We start from the raw sequence: 19,977 nt of genomic DNA on the forward strand, positions 1-19,977 counted from the left end.
ATTATCTTTATCCTTATCCTTATTATTATCCTTTACTTTATTAGCGGCGGCGGCGCTCTTTAAGGCGCTTAAGCGGCCCTTTAAGCCCGCGAGCTAGTTAGCGGTAGCGGCGGCTCTAAGGGCTCTAGGAGCGGGGGGGGGCCAGCTAGTAATAGCGGCGGGGGCGGTAGCGGGCACGGCTAAGGAGACCGCCGATAAAGTAATAAAGGTAGTATCCTTAGTACTAAGAGAGTTAATAGCGGAAGTAAAAGAGCTAAAGAAGAGGAACTTACTTAGGGATAAGGCCCTAGCGCTTAAGGGCGCGGAGATTATAATAGGCGGCGGCGGCGGCGGTAAGGCGCTTCTTAGTAGCCCCCTATACCTACTTATACGCGCTAGCCTTTTAAGCTAACGCTATAGTAAGTAAGATAAGAGGCGCTGCCTTATAAGCGCGGCCGGTATACGTATATTAATAATAACTACCGCTATAGCGGCGCCCGACTTAGTTAGCGTAAGGGAGCTCCTATAACGCGTACTATATATAAGGGGCCGCGCGGGCGGCTCCGGCCTATACTTAGCGTTTATACTTTAAGAAGTTAGCGGAAAATAGCTATTATACTCGCTAGGTAGCGGACTTATAAAGGTAGTAGAGGTAGAGGTAGGGGTAAAGGGGCCGGGCGTTATAGCCGGCGGTAGGGACGGCGTTATTACTTAGAAGGGCGATATAAAGGCGGCTAGCGTAGTAAAGGTAGAGGCGGCGGCGGTAAGCGCGGTCGCGGGGGCGCGGGTAGGAGTAGCGGTAGCGGTAGAGCCGTCGTCGGCCGTACTTAGTATAGCGTCGACGAATAACTTTATACGCTCTAAGAAGGAGGAAGTAAGGGAAGGGGAGGTAAATATATTTATTATAGAAGATAGTATTATAGATTATAGCCTCTTACTTTATAAGGTAGAGAACTTACTAGTTAAAGTTATTATTATTAAGGCTATTATTACTATTATAGCTATTATTATAAGTATATATTAATAAAGTAGCCTATATAGCTAGGAATAAACTAATACCTTAAGTAAAGCGGAACTTACTTATTATTATTACTATTATAGTTAAAGAAAAAGGAAAGGGAAAGAAAGGAAGAAAGAAGGGATACCGCTTTATATACCCCTAGGTAAAAGAGGCTACCTAAGGCTAAAGGGATAGGTAACCTAAGGCTTACGTAGGTCTAGGCTAGCTACTAGCTACCTAGGGGCGTATATAATAGGTTACGCTTTTATTTAAATAGCTAGCTAGCTAATAAGTATAAAGCCTAGTTCTAGCTACCTAGGCTAATAAGTATAGGGATAATAGGGCTAGTAGGGCTAGCACGATTAATAGAAAAAGGTAAGGTAGAGCTAGCGGTATAGGCTTAATAGTATAAAAGCTATTAATTAAGTAACGCCGCGCTACGCTTAAGGGAGGGTATTATATAAGAGTCTTTAATTATTATAAGTTATAAGCTTAAGCTATAGCCTAAGCTATATAGTTATATATAAAGGGCTAGATCCTATATATATATATATAGGCTAGCCGCGTATAAGAGAGCTCTATATAGCTTATTAATATTATCCTATAGATAGTACCTATATATATACTTTTACTTACTTTATAATACTAAGGTCCTTATAGCTACCTTTTTAAGCCCTTTTATAAGGGTCTTATAAAAGGGTTTAACTTTTTAAGCTTCCTTAAGGGCCCAGAAGGCCTACTAAAGAAAGCCTTAGGCCTAGTCCTTAAGAAAAAAGTACTAAGGCTAGGGCTAGGTCTACTATAAGTATTAAAATATAGGTCGGATAAGTATAAGGCTAATAGGGCTACTAAGTATTATAAAGTAAGTAAAGGTATATATATAAGTACTATTTATAAGATAATATTAATAAGCTATACTAAGCTTTTTTATATATAGCTAGCTTATATATATATATATAAGATCTAGCCTTTTATATATAACTATATAGCTTAGGCTATAGCTTAAGCTTATAACTTATAATAGTTAAAGACTTTTATATAATACTTTTCTTTTAGCGCGGCGCGGCGCTACCCTATTAATAGCTTTTATATAATTAAGCCTTAAGCTCCTTATACCGCTAGCTCTACCTTACCTTTTTTCGTTAATTATACTAGCCCTACTAGCCCTATTATCCTTATACTTATTAACTTAAGTAGCTAGTAGCTAGCTTTATACTTATTAGCCGGCCGGCTATATAAATAAGGGCGCGGCTTATTATATACGCCCTTAAGCGGCTAGCGGCTAGCCTAGACCTATATAAGCCTTAGTTTACCTATCCCCTTAGCTTTAGGTAGCCTTTCTTTATTAAAGGGTATATAAAAAGGTATCTTTTTTTCTTCCTTCCCTTTCTTCTCTTCCTTCTTTAACTATAGTAATAGTAATAATAAGTAAGTTCTACTTTACTTAAGGTATTAGTTTATTCCTAGCTATATAAGCTACCTTATTAATAAGTACTTATAAGAATAGCTATAGTAATAATAATAGTAATAGTAATAATAATAACTTTAACTAATAAGTCCCTTATCTTATAAAGTAAAAGGCTATAGTTTACTATACTAACTTTTATAGTAAATATATCTACTTCTCTCTCTCTTTCTTTATTTTTCTTAAAGTATATAAAGTTATTTATTAATACTATACTAAGCGCGGCTAACGATAACTCTATTACTACCGCCGCTCTTACTTATACCCTTACGACTACGCTTACCGCCGCTACTTCTACTTCTACTATACTAGCTACCTTTATATCGCCCTTTTAAGTAATAACGCTATCCCCGCTAACGCTTATAACGCCTAGCCCCTTTACCCTTACCTTTACCTTTACTACCCTTATAAGTCCGCTACCTAGTAAGTATAATAGCTATTTTCTACTAACTTCTTAAAGTATAAGCGCTAAGTATAAGCTAGAGCTACTTACGCGGCCCCCTATATATAGTATACGTTATAAGAGCTCCCTTACGCTAACTAAGTTAGGCGCTACTATAGTAGTAATTATTATTAGTATATATATATTAGCCGCGCTTATAAAGTAGCGCCTCTTATCTTACTCGCTATAGCGTTAGCTTAAAAGGTTAGCGCGTATAAGTAGGTATAAGGAGCTATTAAGAAGCGCCTTACTACCGCCGCTGCCGCTTATTATAATCTCCGCGCTCTTAAGCGCTAAGGCCTTATCCTTAAGTAAGTTCCTCTCTTTTAGCTCTTTTACTTTTACTATTAACTCCCTTAATACTAGGGATACTACCTCTATTACCTTATTAGTAGTCCCCTTAGCTATACTTACTACTACCCTTATAGCTATTATTAGCCGCCTCCCCCCTACCCTTTCTACCCTTAAAGCTACTACTACTACCGACTAGCTCGCGGGCCTAGAAGGCTACTTAAGTAATTTAAAGAGCGCTACCGCTATTAATAAGGTAGAGGAAGATAATAAGGATAATAATAATAATAATAATAATAAAGGTAAAGATAAGGAGTAAGTTTAATTAGTTTAAGGGCTTTACCTTAAAATAAACGCTATTTTTATCTCTACTTATATTATTATACTTATATTATTATAATTATTTACTTTACTTTACCTACTTTATAGTTTTAGCTTAAGCTACTATTAGTAGTTTATTAATCTATTATTCTTATTTATTAGCCTAAATAAAGCCTTAAACTTATTAAGGGCTATAGCTCCTATAAACTTATATATAGGTTCTTATATAGGGTTAAGATACCTATACTACTTAATAAGGACCTCTTAGCGTTTCCCTTTACTAACCTTTTTCTAGTACGCGGCTTATATCTCTTTAACCTTAAACTTATCCTTTCCTTTTACCTTAATTATAAGCAGTTAAGTATTTACTACTTCTTATTTAAGTAATAAGTTAAAGGAGGCTCTATAAAAGAAGTCTATATTAATTTTATTATAGACCCTTATTAAAAGACTATTAATCTTTATAACCTATAGGCTAATAACTTTCTATATTATAAACTTTATATATAGCTAGTTAAGCTTCCTTTTTAGCTATACTAACTTATAGTTATAAAGGTCTAGCTATACTTTATCTCTTACTATAAACCTATCTACTAGAGCCCTAGTCTTATTAATATACTACTCTTAATCTTATACTATAGCGGCTATTATAGATTAGTAATAATCTATAGTCTCTTATAGCTTTTATATAAATATAGAGGTATAGCCCTTTAATAATAAATTACTATATTACTTTACTATTATATTTATAGTAAAGGGAACTAATAAAGGTAGTTTAAAGCTATATATTATATAGAAAAGGGCTATCTTAATAAAGGTATATAGTTTACTATTTAACGTAAGTTAGGCTATAGGGAGCTACTAGTCTTAGTTTACTTAGTTTTAGGCTATAATAGCCTATAAGTAAGCTTATACCTCTTAGTTAACCCTCTTAAGCCCTTTATTAGTTTATAAGTAATATACTATACTAAGTAGCTATATAATCTAAAGTAGCTAGTATAGGTACTATTAAAAGTAGCTAGTTTAATTTAATCTCTTATTACTTATAATAGAGGCTAGCTAGCTATATAAGCGGGCTTAGTATTATAGGAAGCGCTTTATATAAGACTTTATTCTTATAAATAGTATTAGCTTTAATATTATAAACTTACTAAGTCGGTCTTTAATTACCTATATATAGCGGTTACCGCCTTTTATAAATAAGAGGTCTATTATAAAGTCTATCTATATATATATATAAAACTAGTTAAGTACTAAAAGCTACTTAAGTAGCCTTTTAAGCTATGCTCTTTAGATCTTAGTATAGCTATAGATATTATAGTTATAAAAAAACAGCGAATATAGTACTATAAGAGGGGCTAGTAAAAGTCCCTTATAAGGCCTACTATTATACCTTACTAGCCTAGGTAACCTATAATACTAAAGTTATATATAAGCTAAACTAGCTTCCCTTAAAGCTTATTTTACTTATTTAGCTTTAGTAGTTTATCCTTCTCCTTAGCTTCTATAATATATAGTATACCCGGTACTTATAGTCTCCCCTATTAATATAAGTGCCTTTATAAGTTAATATAATAGTTAGCTACCTATACTTTTAGCTTTAGCTTTAGATTTAAGTATTATACGCTAAACTTAATAGCGCGGCGTATACTCTTATAAGTATAGTTAAAAGATAATATCCTATCTTATAAGCGTTAAAAGGCTTTATCTTAAAATACCCTTACTATACGCGCCCTAAGGCTAGTCTATCCCTCCTTCCTAGACTAAGGTAGGGGTATAAGGAGGCGCTTATTTATTAGCCTTATACCTTCCTTTATTAAGGAAGCTCTTATATAGGTTTATAGCGCTTCTTATAGGATAAGCTATAAGTCTTACGCTTCGATATCTACTCTTATTAGCCGGTCTTAATCTTATTAAGAAAGCGCGTTTAGTACTATAAAGTCTTACCTTAGCTAGTACTTAATTATAAAGTTAAAGTATAAGAGGTACTTTACTTAGCGGGCCTATTACTTTAAAAGGTATTAGTAAGTTATAAAGTACTTAAGGTTCTTATAATCTATAAGAACTTTAAAGCTCTTATAGCTTTAGAGCTCCGCTTACTACTACTTAAGGTAGCTAATAATCGCTAGTATCTCCTTATTATAAATAGTATAATTCTACTTTACTAAGGTTAGCTTATAGGAGTAGAACGCTATTAGTTACTTCCGCTTATTTACCTCTTAAGAGAGCGTCCCTTTAAGTGCCTAGCTACTATAGTCTACTTTAACTAATATAAACTAATCGAAGTCTTACTAAAGTAGTACTAAGGCTTATAAGAATAGGTCCTTAAGCGTATAGAACGCTCCTTCCTATATAGGCCCTTAATAAAAGGCAGTCTATTTCCTAGTAATCTTATTTAAGGGTATTATAATATAAGAGAAGCCTTTAATAAATATCCTATAATAGTTTATAAACCTAAGGAAGCTTTATATACTTATTTATATAGTTAGGGCTACTTAGCCTTAGATCGCTTAGATCTTTATAAGATCTACTTATATACCTATACTTATATAAATAATAAAGCTTAGGCACTTAACTTTTTTAACCTTAAATTTATACTTATTTAGGTTAAGGTAGAGCCTATAAAGTTAGAGGCGTTTTAAGACCTTTTATACTTTCTATATATAGTCCTTATAAGAGCCGCTTATATAAATAAGTATATTATCTATATATATAAAAGCGAACCTATTAAGGAAGTCTTAAAGTATATTATTAATATAACGCTAAAAGGTAGCGGGCGCTCTTAAGAGGCTAAAAAGTATTACTAGCTACTTAAATAAGCTATAGTATATATAAAACGCTATCTTTTACTTATTACTCTTTAAGATCTATACTTTATAAAACGCTTAATTTATATCTAGCTTTATAAACTACTTTACCTTTAAGAGGTTATAAAGTATATCTAAGATTAAGGGTAAGGGGTAGCGGTCTAGCCTTATAATTACGTTTTAGGCGTTATAGTTATAATAGAACTATATCCCGCCCCTTAGTTTATATATAAATAAGACTAGCGCTCTTACTTTAAAGCTACTTACTTAAATAAAACCCTTATTAAGAGGTCCCTTAGTATCTTCTTTAGTACTAGTAGCTCTATATATAATATACTATATAGCGGTCTAAATAGTATAAGTAGTTCTTACCCTTTCTTATTAATATAAAGTATAATCCTATAGTCTACCCCTAGCTTATATAAGTTAAGCTTATTTACTTCCTAGGACTTAAATAGTAGTAGAAGGTTATAAAAGCGCTTTAGTATCTACTATTATAGCTTAGCGGCCGACTTTAGCTTCTTTATCTAAAAGGCTTTATTAATATCCGCTAAGCTAACTATATAGACCGCTATATTAGCCGCTACTCGGCCTTCCTCCTACTTTACTTATTATATAGTTCTTATAAAGATAGAGGTAAGGACTTCTTAAGCTAAGTATAAAGCTTATATACTTAGTCCTACGCTTATAAAACTATTATTATAGTAGACCTAGTATTATATAGGCCTAAACTTCTATATATAATAACTAAGGTTTCTTAAGGATTAAGGGAACTTTAGTTAAGGGATTATATAGGCTATAATAAGCTTATAATAACTATTAACCTTTATAGCTAGCTATATAATACCTTTAATTACTATACCTTTCTTAAGGTATATAAGTAAAAGCGGAATTTTAGGAAATTAAGGAGTTACGTAGAACTATATAATAGAGGGGAAGAAGGAGTATAAGGTAGGATTTTCAACGGAATTTATTAGTAGTATATTAGTATATAGAAGAGGTGTTAAAGTTAATAATTCTCTATCTATCTACTAGCGGACATGCTGTCTTATATAGACAATTATAGCTAAGCGGAAGAACCTTTTAGGACTAGATTTAGGCTGCCGTATAGCCCTAAGACTAAGGAATTCCGTGATACCTCGAGTAAATCTAGAAGTATCTTAGTTCTACTAATATTCGTGTTTAAAGGAGGTTAGTCGTGCCGGTGTTCTTAAGAGGTCTTAGCTAGTATTCTAAGCTAGCTCTATTCCTTCGATTCCCGATTATACGATGACCGGCAACCCGTTTAATGCATAATAATATGCAAAATAACGAGCGATTCTTACTCTATAGGATAAGATTTTGTCTATAATTAATATACTACTTATTAGCTTATATAATCGGGAGAGTATATTATAGCTACTTTATTTATAGTAGGAACACCGTTCCTTATAGCCTCCTTAAAGTAGATTTATATACTCTTTACTAATTTATTATAGTAGTATATATATAGGGTAAAAACTAATTTAGGAAAACTATTCTTATACCTTAATAGGATATATAAAAACCTATTCTTTCTTAGGAAAGAAATCCTTGGTATATACTAATAGAAAAACCTATAGTAGGAAAAATCTATAGTTATAATAATTATTTATAGGATAACCTTATATAAGGTAAAACCTATTATTACTAGGAAAATCTTAATAGATAAAAACCTAGTAAATATTTCTTTAGGAAACCTAAAAGGAAAAACCTAGTAAGGAAAGATATAGAAAGTATAAGAAATATCTAAAACCCCCTTTTAATTGCTTAGGAACTTATATTAAGGATAGACCGTCTTTAAATTTATAGAGTAATCTAGGTCTTAATTCCTTTATAAAAATATTAGCTATATTATCTTTTAATTAAATATAAAAAACTCTAATTTCCCCTTCTCTTATACTAGTTCTAGTATAGTAATAGGCTAATCTTATATACTTAGACCTTTTATAAAATTCCGGATTTTCTACTAATTTAATAGCAGCAGTATTATCCGTTAAAATAAGAGGTATATTATTAAGAATCTTAATAGATAGATCCTTAGTAATATTTTTAAAAAGTATATTTAAATAAATAGCTTCTTTATTTACCTCCCTAAGGCTAATATACTTTACTTTATAGGTAGAAAGGGCAACGGCTTTCTACTTAGAGTAAGCCTAGCTTATTATATTATCATATATATAAAAATAGTAACCGGAAAAGGATTTTCCGTCTATTAAATCCGACGCCTAGCTAGAGTCGGTAAAACCCTTTATATATAGATAGGTAAAAGGGATATTATAAATATATTTAATCTTTAGGCTAGGGAATTTATTTAAATATTTCTAAATTATATTTAAAGCCTTAAAATATATCTAGTCGAGCTTAGCCGCGAATCTAGCATAGGAAATTATAGAATATAAGATATCTAGCTTAGTAAATAAGGCTAAGTATAATAGAGATCCTATTTCTTTCTAAAATTATAATATATCTTTCTTAGAAAGTAATTCCTTTGCTTTTATAAGCTTAAAGCCTACTATAGCGGGTAAGTTTAAAGTTTCCAAACCTTCTTTATTAAATTCCTTTAATTTATTTAAGGTATAATTTTCTTAGGATATATATAGCTCTTTATTCTCTCGGTTTATTATAATATTTAGACCTAAGAAGTCTTTTATATCTCCTAAGATAGTAAAATCTAGGAATTTAGATAATTCTTTAAATAATCTTTCTTTTATTATAGATTTAGAGGGCCTACTATAAGAAAGTCGTCGATATAAATTACTAAGGCTATACTATAGTCCTTATTTATAAATACTCCTTTATCTATTAAAGAGGAAGAAATCTGAGGTTATTTAGTATAATTTTTAAATAATTATACTAGAGCTTAGGACTTTGTTTTAGGCTATATAATGCTTTCTTTAGCTTTGCTTTAATTTAGCCGGTTTTATATAGGTCTAGGAATTTAGTTAATTTAATTCCTTTAGCTCTATAAGCTAATCTATATTTTAAATAATATTCTTTAAGAGCGTATTCTTCGTAGCCTATAGGAAGATCGATATATACTTCGCTATCTATATCGGTATATATAAAGGCATTTATTATATCTATCTATAAAGCTTCGAATTCGTTAATAATAGCTAAAATAAGTAGAATTCTAATAGATTTAGGTCTAGCCGTAGTCGAGAAGGTATCTAGGAAATCTAAGCTATAGATCTGCTTAAATCCCTATATTACGAAACGGGCTTTATATTTTATTATATTATTTTAACTATCCTTCTTAATAGTATAGACCTAGCGGCCTCCTATAGCCTCCTATCTTAAGGAGTTAGGAAAATTCTAAGTTTTATATTTAATTAGCTAGCTAATTTCCTTAATTATAGCTTCTTTCTAAAATACTACTTTAGGGCTATTTATTGCCTATTTATAGGTCTTTAGAATTTTTAGATCCTAATTTTCTATACTAGCTAGAATTAACTCTATAAAATCGTAGTTTAAAAATAAATTAACGTTAGGGTATTCGATATAGTTAGAATCGAACCCTTCTAGCTTCTTAGGTAATTCTACTACTATTTTACTAGTAGTAGGAATAGGATCTTTATTTAAAGACTCTTCTTCTATAGAAGGTAAGGGACTTTTATCTCTAGGTTCTCTAGTAGCTTCCTCTATAGGGATATAGCTTTCTAGCTTATCTTTATTCGGAATAGAATTAAAATTAAAGGTATTATTACTACTAGAAATTTCTAGATTTTTTATAAATTTATTTTCTAGTATAGTAATATTTCTAAAGATAGTAATCTTTCTCTTAGAAAAATCCTAGATTTTATATATATTTTCTAAATAGCCTACTATTATTCCCTTAAAAGCTCTATTATCTAGCTTATCTTTAGGGTCTTTATTCTTATAATATATAAGGCTTCTAAAGGTCTTAATTTTATTTAAGGTCTCGAAGGGTAGTATTATATTATCCCTCTTTTCTATAGGACTTTTAAATCCTATCGTAGAATACGGTAATCTATTATATAAATAGGTAGCTATTAAAACAGCTTCTCCCTATAGATATTTAAGAAGCCTAGTAGTAAATAAAAGAGCTTATACTTTTTTTAATATAGTACGATTTATTCTTTCTATTCTACCGTTAGATTCCGGCGTCCTAGGAGGACTATAATTAAAGGTAATTCCTTCTTTTTTGCAATAGAGCTTTATTTTATATATAAATTCTTTAGTATTATTAGAAAATGCTTCTCTAATCCTAGTATTTTTAGGGTTATTTTCTACCCTATTTTAAGTTATAGGAACCTATCTAAAGCTTCTCCCTTTTTTTAAAAAAGGTATATTTCTAGATATTAGGTTCCTACGTCTAGGAAAGAAATATAATAGTAATATTTATTATAAGTAGGCACTTTAATTAGCCCCTAAATATCTAATACTATTTTTTCTAAATAAGAATAAGACTTATATAAAGGTTATTTATTAACCTTATTCGTTGCTTTAGCTTTAATATATATTTCGTATTACCTTATTTTATTTTCCTCTTTTAGAGGCATTTTTATATCCTTATTATATCTTTTTAATATTTCTAAAATAGCCCTACTATTTATATACCCTAAGCGTAAGTGCTAAGTATAAAAATCTATATCCTTTACTTTTAAAGATATAATAAGGATCGATTAGCTTTCTAATAAAGGTTCTATAAGAATATAATATAATTTATTTCTAAGAAATCCTTTAGTAAGGACCTTAGCCTTATTATCTAATAAAAGGACTTTATTTCCTCCTATTAAGGCATAGGTATTATTAAAATAAGATTAGGATAGTATATTTACCCTTGATTCGGGTATATAAAAGCAGTCTCGAAGGATATACCTTTTTCTACTATACGGGAACTTAAATACTAAGTCCCCCTTTCCTTTTACTAATATAAAGGAAGCTTTTCCCTAGCAAACTTTAGACTTAATTTCTTTATAGTTAATAAGGAAATTCTTATTAGATACTATATACCTAGTAGCTCTAGTATTATAGATAAAATTAAAGATCCTTTTATTCTTATAACTAGGAAATCCTCCTTCTCTTACCTTTAAAACTAATTCCTTTATTTTAGGAATTAAGGCTTCTAAAGGTCCTAAAAGAAAGTCTTTATTAGCTTTTACTATAGGGGTATTTATAAAGGTTAAAATTACCTCTAAATCCTTAGACGTTTATATAGGGGTCGGAGCCCTAAAAAGGTCTATAAGGTCGATATTTAGGTCTATATTTTCTTACAAAGCTATATTTAAGACCTTATTACTATCGTCCGAATCGGACTCTAGCTCTATAATTCGAGCCTTCCTTCTTTTATTAGTAGTAGAAACACTACTAAAAAGGGATTTCTTCCTAGAAGAAGAAGATAAAGAAGAATATTTTCTCTTCTTAGAAATTCGAGTCCTATTATCCTTCTTTCCTTTATTTAAAACCTAATAAGTAGGAGCCTTATTTAGGTATAATTTATAGCAATTTACTATAAAATGCCCTGGTTTTTTGCATTCCTTATAATAAGGAGTATCTATAGAATTTCTATAGGATTTCTAAGGCTTCCTTTATATTAAGAAGGCTTTCTCTAAAGATTTATCTATATCCTCTATTTTTCTAGCTTCGTCTAAAAGACTAGCTATTAGGGATTCGAGGGTAAACGCCGTAGAATTATACCTAAGGCTCTGCGTAATATTTATAATATAGCTTCTAAATTCCTTATTAAGGCAATTAAGAATCTATACTATAAGGATAACTTCTAGAATTTCTATATTATAGGATTTTAAATCCTCGTAGATTTCTTTTACCTTATAAAGGTATTTCTCTAAATTAAAGCCTAAGGGACTAAGATTAAAGAGCTACTTTATAAGTAAATAATTTAACGAGAAACTCGACGGATTATATAGCTTTATCAGCTTATCTTAAGTAGCTTTAGTATTTATTAAATGCTTAATTTATATTAAAGGGCTATCTTCGACTCGAAGAAAAATCTAGGATAAAGCTTCTATAGTCTTTATATAATTTTCTTACTCTAAGGTAGCGATAAGCTTTTCCTTAGTAAGGATAGCTCTTATCCTCGTAGTCTAAAGAGTATAATTTAAATTTCCCTTAAGTCTAGAGAATTTATATTCTTTTTATCTACCTATTTTATATAAATTCGGTATTATTTCGTTTATAGGGATCGAGAAGTCTAGGCGGGAGTTTAAGAGCGTAGGAAGGTAGAAAAAGTCGTTAGGGGGATTTTCGAAAGGAATTTTAATCGGGTATTTCGATAAGGAATTTCAAAGGTATAAGTTAATTTCCTAGCTTAAAAGGAGTAAGCTAGGCTTATAACCTCTTAAGGTATATAAGTAAAAGCGGAATTTTAGGAAATTAAGGAATTACATAAGACTACGTAATAGAGTGGAAGAAGGAGTATAAGGTAGGAATTTTAATAGAATTTATTAGTAGTATATTAGTATATAGAAGAGGTGTTAAAGTTAATAATACTCTATCTATCTACTAGCGGACATGCTGTCTTATATAGATAATTATAGCTAAACGAAAGAACCTTTCGGGACTAGATTTAGGCTGCTGTATAGCCCTAAGACTAGGGAATTCCGTGATACCTTAAGTAAATCTAGAAGTGTCTTGGTTCTACTAATATTCGTGTTTAAAGGAGGTTGGTCGTGCTAGTGTTCTTAAGAGGTCTTAGCTAGTATTCTAAGCTAGCTTTGTTCCTTCGATTCCCGATTATACGATAACCGGCAACCCGTTTAATGCATAATAACATGCAAAATAATAAGCGATTCTTACTCTATAGGATAAGATTTTGTCTATAATTAATATACTACTTATTAGCTTATATAATTAGGAGAGTATATTATAGCTGCTTTATTTATAGTAGGAACACCGTTCCTTATAACCTTCTATCGCGCTTAAGGCGCCCTTTACTTACCTTAAGGCGATCTTTTTTACTAGTACTTATATATCTTATATAAGCGCCTCGTTAACTATAGCGTAGTACTAGTAGCCCTTATCTATAAAAGCGGTAATAGGTAAGGAGTTATTAATTATAACTTATATTAAAGTAAGCTCTTCTTTTATATAAGTAGATAATTCCTCTTTCTCTTTTACTAGTACTAGTAATTAAGGCTTTAGAGCCTATCTTTACTCTAGAGCTACCTTTTTTCTTCTAGGCCTAAGGGCGCGGAGTCCTCTTTATCGTTTAAGGTAAGGAGCGGTTCTATTTTACTACTTAAATAGCTATAGGCCGCTTAGCTAAAAGGAAGGGGCACTTTAATATAAAGTATATAAACGCGGTATAATATAGGTAGCGGCCGTTAGCCTTCCTTTTCTTAATTTCCTCGCTTATTACTTACTTCGCCTACTACTTAGAGTATAAGATAGTATAAGGGATATTTAAAAATAGCTTCCTACTATATTTAGTTCGGTCTATATAGGTAGCCGATATTAAGGTATCCTTATTAATATCGATAGTTAGCTATTCCTTTTATAAAGGAGCAGTAATCCTATTACTACTATATAGCGTACGCTTATATAGCTTTTAGAAACGCGGCGTTTACTTATAGCCTTATACTACCTTTATTAACTAGCTTATATACTTACTATAGTTAGTAGGTATAATTATAAGGATAAGTAGCTCTTATAGGGCTAGCGTAATTAAATTCTATAACTATATAAGCTTTATGCTATCTTCTTATACTATAGTTCCCGCTGCCTATAAGAGCGTCTCCTTATAGTTAAGGAGAAATTTATTAAAGGTTTACCTATCCCTTTACTTAAGGGTCTATAGCCTATCCTATACTTTCTCCCGCTCTTATACGTTGCTAAACGTATATATAAGGCATTAGAAGAAGTCCTATAGGTCGCGTTTACCCTTAAGGCCGCTCTTATCTTAAAATCTAATAATCCGCTTTATTTAGGGCTCTAGTAGTATATAAAGAAGTAAATACCACGCTATATTATAATAGCTATTTAGGCCTTATTTCTTAGTTATTATAAACTTTATTTATAGCTAGCTAAGGAAGAAGTAAAAGGACTTAGGCTTACTATCCTAAGTTAGCTAAGAAAGCGGCTTCCGCGTTAGTAGTACTACCGCTATAACCGGCGTTATAGAGGTCGTAGGGGTTAACGCTAGTCTTATAGATAGCTCCCTTAGTATAGCGAGAACCTCGTTCTTCTTACTAGCCGTCGCGCTTTTAATCGCTTCTAGGATAGCTACGATACTTCCTATCTACCTAAGGGGTAGTAGGGTGCTCCCTTAAGAAAGTAGTACCCTTTTTAAAGAGATATCTATTAAATCTATTAGTTAATAGCTTATACTATTATAAAGTAAGTAAAGGTATATATATAAGTACTATTTATAAGATAATATTAATAAGCTATACTAAGCTTTTTTATATATAGCTAGCCTATATATATATATAGGATCTAGCCCTTTATATATAACTATATAGCTTAGGCTATAGCCTAAGCTTATAACTTATAATAGTTAAAGACTCTTATATTAAGGGTAGCTCTCTTTTACCCCTTTACTTACTTTAAGGGCTAGTTAGGCTAAAAGTAGCTAGCCTAAGGTAGGGCTAGGCTAGGCCTAAAAAGGCTAGTCTTTAATATAGGCTAGGTATTATCTTCTATCTTAATATCCTTTAGGTCTTAGTCTTAGGTCCTAGGCCTTTCTTCTAAGGTCCTTAAAAGGCGCTAGCCTTTTAAAGCTTCTTTTAAGCGGGCCCTAGCCTTTAGGGTACTTATTTCGACCCTTAGGTTAAGAGGGGGTTAAAGTTAAAAGGGCCCTCCTTAGGTCTAAGCCGGGGTCCTAAGTTAGGTCTAGGCTAGGTCCTATTAGTAGGGGGTATATACCCTTAGTTAGTAAGGGCGGGGAAGAGTTTTCTACCTATATAAGGGAGAACCTTATATAATTCGTAATCTTTATTAGTATATTATATACCCGCTAGTAGCTATATAAGGCTATACTTAGGGGGGCGTAATACGCTATTCGCGGCGGCTCTAAGCGTATGCTTTTTTTATATTTTAAGCTTAGTTTCGAAAAGTTAGCCGAGAAGATATAATAATGTTTTTACTATAAGAGTAGGTTATATAACCTTATTAATCGTAAGTTTAACTCCCCTTAAAATGGAAGAGTAGGTTATATAACTATACCTTAAGGGGGGCGCGGTTAATAAACTTAAGGGCCTAAGGAGATAAGATATAAAGAGGGGGGTTCTCCTTATATCCTATCTTCTTAGGTCCTAGCTTTTATCTTTTATATACTATCCTTTTTACCTAGCCTTATAGTAGCTATATCCCTTATAAGAGGGGTTAATAATAATAGCCTTTAACTACTAAGTTAAGAGGTAAGATTAAGTTATATAACCCTAATTAACTAATATTCGAACCCTCCTTAAGTAAGAGGGGGTAGCTAGTGCGACGTACTTATATAGTATAAAGTACTAGCCGCCGAATAATCTTCCCTTTTACTATATTTACCTTCCTTTTCTATAGGATATAATTAAGAGCCTCCTTTATTTTAAGATAACCTCCTTAAATAAATAATAAAATAGCTGAATTTAATATTAAAATAGCCTTAAATTTATTAGACCGAACGCTTCTCTACCTTTTACCCTACTAACTAAAAGCTAAGGTAGTAAGGGGGTATATTAAGGAGAGTAAGTATAAGAGTCTATAGTTATACTTAATAGACCTAATAGTTATATATAAGGAAGCTTGCCTAGCTAATATAACTCCCTTAGCCTAAGGATATTATATAGGGTTAACTTAGGTATAGGAATATCTTAATACCCTCTTTAGCTAGCTATATATAGTTACTATACCTATATAAGCCCCTTTCTTATCTTAATAGATAGACTAAGAAATATATTACTTAATTTACCTTTCTAAGCCCTTATTTCTTCTACTATACTCTTAAGCTACTACTTAAGAAAATAGTTATAAATATAACTTATAACTATTAGTTAAATAGTAAGAGTAAGTTATATAACCCTTTTAATCGTAAGTTTAACTCCCCTTAAGGTAAAAGAGTAGGTTATATAACTATACCTTAGAGGGGCGCGGTTAACGAACTTAAGGACTTAAGGAGATAGGATATAAAGAGGGGGGTTCTCTTTATATCCTATCTTCTTAGGTCCTAGTTTTTATCTTTTATATACTATTCCTTTTACCTAGCCCTATAATAGCTATATCCCTTATAAGAGGGGTTAATAGTAATAGCCTTTAACTATTAGTTAAGTAGTAAAAGTAAGTTATATAACCTTAATTAACTAATATTTAAACCCTTCTTTAATAAGAGGAGTAACTAGTACTATATACTTAAAGGATATATAGTACTAGTTACTAAACTATATTACCCTTTACTTTATTTACCTTATTTTTATAAGATACTATTTAGAGCCTCCTTTATTTTAGGATAACCTCCTTAGATAAATAGTAAGGTAGCCGAATTTAATATTAAAATAGCCTTATAGTTATTAGACCGAACGCCCTTTTACCTATTACCTTACTATTTAAAAAGCTAGGGTAGTAAGGGGGTATATTAAGGAGAGTAGGTATAAGAGGCTATAGTTATACCTAGTAGACCTAATAGTTATATATAAGGAAGCCTACTTAATTAATATAACTCCCCTAGCCTAAGGATATTATATAGGCCTAACTTAGGTATAGGAATATCTTAATGCCCTCTTTTAGCTAGCTATATATAGTTACTTTACCTATATAAGCCCCTCTCTTATCTTAATAGATAGACTAAGATATATATTACTTAGTTTACCTTTCTAAGCCCCTATTTCTTCTACTATGCTCTTAAGCCTCTACTTAAGAAATCCCGTATACAGCGACGGGCTCAAAGGGGAAGGGGCTTGCCTAAAGCGGAAGGCGGTGGGGGGCGGCGGGGAATTTACAACGACCGACTTTACTATTAATTTAGCTAACTACTCCGTTTCTTAATTAGGACAGGAACTTACAGAATATCGGCCGCAGCGTTGCCAATAATATGCCTAAGCGATACGTATATTAGCAATATTAGCTCTTCGCAATAATCCTATATCGCTAAGTGGTTTGCATTATATTAGGTACTAAATGTGCCCTCGGTTGATATTTCATTATATTGCCGAAAGCCCAATATACTGGCAGTGTACATGTCGGAGCAGAGAGGACTCATACTCGTGCTACGCCCTACCTTTCCGATTTCCGGTTCGCCTTTACCAGCCAAGCTGGCGCTGACGGGCCATTTAGCCGGACTGGCTACCCAGCCACTTCTTTACACCTCTACTTTCCAGTCCTTCTTATGGCCCTATAGCCACTAGTTCCGCTATATAGAAGCATTTGGCCTAGTTAACCAGTCATTTGCATATATATGGCCTTTTTTGCGGCCTCTAAACACTATCTTTTGCGTGCGTTATCATATCAAGTCCGGGTGGCATTGACTTTGCATTAGGCCTTCTATAACCCTACCTCCGCCTTCCATTTGATTGCCCTAGGCTATAGTAAGCACTCCCACCGATTGTAGTAGTGTATTTTTATGGACCCCCGTAGTCGTCTAGTTTTCTCGGCCAGTTGAATGCGGCTAAGGTCCCTCTTGGTTAAAGGAGCTTGGTACTATTCAGGGTAGCGATTAACGCAACCAACTTAATCTTAGCTCATGATTGAGTGAGTTGGCTCCTTAATAAGCCTTTCCTCCGTTGAGTTAATCAACCGGTGTTACGCGCCTAAGGATCTAAATCGCGACATCCTATACCAAAGTAGGATTGCAATGCGTTGGCAGGAGCCGTCTCCATAGTTGTTAGGTATAAAAGTGAGGGGATTTCTAACCCCAGCTTACTAGAGGGGTCCTTTAGAGATCAACAATTAAATCAATTGCCCCCCCTGTTCTTTACTCTCTGTTTAGTCGTGCTTGTGTTTCTTACACGCGGCCCTATGTTGAACTGGTCGGCGTTGCGTTGATGGTTGACTGGCTCCTTATGCTCCATAGCAATACTTTAATCGAGGCAGGCTTTGACAGCAATCAAGGAGCGTTTACCCGTAAGTGGCCAATTGATTGATGAGAGTTATCTAAAGAGCATAAGAAAAGAAAAGGATTGGATGTTTGCATTCGTGCAATATATACCCTAATCATTGCGGCGAAGCCGAGCAGCAGCAGTGGAAGTGATCCAGCATAAAGTTCCTAAAGCTGTGATAACTAGCCGTCTAAGCTCCTAGAATAAAGCTATATGCTGGAACGCGGGGGGGTTTCCCCGTGATCTTACGAGGGCCAGGGGTTCTTATTGGTTTCCAAGTTGGAATGTTACAGAGGAAAGCAGCGGGATCAAGGCAGATGCAGCTGAGGAGGCTGTTCATAATATGTCTGTAGCCCCATGCGGCGCCCCTCGTTTGGGCGGCGCCGGCTGAGGCCAGCTGGATTCCACTCACGTCATCCTGCATCCCTTGCATCTGACACAAACCAAGGCTGCAGCAATGTCTGATTGGGCCCTGACGCTGGTGACGGCTGACGGCGTGAAAACGACAATGAAAAATTCGATGCTGACTGACAATTATCCCGTAAATCAAGCTGATTCCTCAATACTCCCAAAATTCGATACACAAATCACGGTCGGTACAACTTCGAATACTTCGGCCCCAGATGGAGGCGGCAGGACTTGCTATCGGCGCCGTAGGCCTTATAAGCCTCTTCAACTCATGTCTCGATGCCCTCGATAGAATCGACTCTTTCCGGGAGTTCGGAAGGGAGACACAATACCTCCAGAATCAACTTGACAGCGCGAGGCTTCGCTTGCGTCAATGGGGTGACGCAGTTGGGTTGGAACGAGGAAAATTGTCCAAATGTCACCATGACCTTCTTGACGACTCGGAAACATTTGCACTGATCCAGGAAACTCTGATCATCATTGAGCAAGAGTGCTTCGAGACTGAGGAACCCCAAGGTAAAGATCATGATTTGAAATTTTGCAAGCACGAGGATGACTATAAAGGCCGATACCGTCAAGCCCATAATCCATCATTTAGGCGAAAACTGGGCTGGTCACTCCGGCGCAAGGAGAAGCGAACTGGCCAGATTCAGCGCGTCAGGTCCCTTGTGCAGAACTTGTACGATTTGATACCCCCCGAACATTCGAGCCCTGCGCGCTCGCGTGTCGAGCAGTGTGATCAAGGTGAGCATCACGCTCGAAAGTCTGTGCTCCCTTTGACGAGATTCACACATCCAGACAACACTACTAGCAGGGCGATTTCCCTTGCCCAAGTGCGAGAGAATATTATCAAGATCGAAGCAGACTTGAAAGGCATGTACAGTCACGCTATAAAGGGCTGCCTAGAAAAGCATAGGGGTGTATGCTGGAACATGCTAACAGCTGTGCGTACGAAGTTGAGAATGCGAGAGAGGCCAACAAGTGGTTGCTGGGAAAATACATTCCCAATGAACTCTACGAGAGCTGTAGCAGAGTGAGGCTGAACGGCACATGCGATTGGATACTGGAGCAACCTGCGTTTGTTAATTGGACTTCTCCCCATTTCCAATGGGCTGCCTGCAAGTGGCTGTGGATCAACGGGCCTCCGGGATTTGGGAAGACTATTCTTTGCAGCAGGGTAACAGAGCATCTCTCGTCTCGCCTCGACACGCCTGTCGCCCACTTCTTCTTTTCGTCCGACTTTGAGAGCT

The sequence above is a fragment of the Hirsutella rhossiliensis genome (assembly GCF_020360975.1).
Source record: "Hirsutella rhossiliensis strain HR02 chromosome Unknown scaffold00007, whole genome shotgun sequence".
In the NCBI taxonomy this organism is placed as follows: domain Eukaryota; kingdom Fungi; phylum Ascomycota; class Sordariomycetes; order Hypocreales; family Ophiocordycipitaceae; genus Hirsutella; species Hirsutella rhossiliensis.